Source organism: Myotis brandtii, unplaced genomic scaffold (genome assembly GCF_000412655.1).
Source record: "Myotis brandtii unplaced genomic scaffold, ASM41265v1 scaffold61, whole genome shotgun sequence".
NCBI lineage: Eukaryota > Metazoa > Chordata > Mammalia > Chiroptera > Vespertilionidae > Myotis > Myotis brandtii.
The window spans coordinates 3,374,287-3,374,887 of NW_005370318.1; the positions used below are offsets into that span (position 1 = coordinate 3,374,287).

The following is a 601-nucleotide window of genomic DNA, read 5'->3' on the forward strand; positions in this document are numbered from 1 at the left end:
TCTCTGACGCGGAAGAGGGTCTGGTCTGTTGGAGTCAGGGAAGGGGCCAGGAGGAGTTGAGTGGATAGGACCAGAACTAGGCCTGGGACGGGTTCCCAGGGGGATGAAGAGCAGTGAGAGGGCGGGTGGATAGGCTCTCTGGAAACTGGTGATTGTGCAGGTCTGTGAGTCAGGGGGCTCCTGGGGGGGGGGGGGGGGGAGGGGGTGGGGAGGGCCTGAGGTGTGGTGAGGGGGTCAAGGGCCTCTTTGGACTTGGCAGCAATGGGGTCTGGTCTGCCCTGACAATGGGGAAGGGAGGAGGGGCCGAATGGGGGACCACCAGGGGGCTTGAGAGGAGGCTAAGAGGTGAGGGGCCAGGTCTCTAACGCTGAGGGTGAGTGGGCTATTGGAGGGGACATGGAGGTCTTCACAGGCCTGGAGGGTGGTGAGAGTAGAAGGGGCGAGGCCTGCAAAACCTTGACAGTGAGTGGGGAGGGGGCCTGAAGCAGGGAGAGCTGACACGCGGGGCAGTCAGAATACTGCAGAGGAGTGAGCCCGGGTTGGGGTGGGGCCGGGACGCAGGGCATCCCCAGGGCATCCCCAGAGCCCGGAGCGGGAGGGC

At 64.9% G+C, this 601-nt stretch overlaps 1 protein-coding gene across 1 annotated transcript in view; it reads right to left on the reverse strand.

Moving 5' to 3' along the window:
* The window catches only part of XKR7 (XK, Kell blood group complex subunit-related family, member 7), a 28,565-nt gene that overhangs the window by 2,423 nt on the left and 25,541 nt on the right, over positions 1 to 601 (reverse strand). The gene's annotated exons all lie outside the window — the stretch shown is intronic.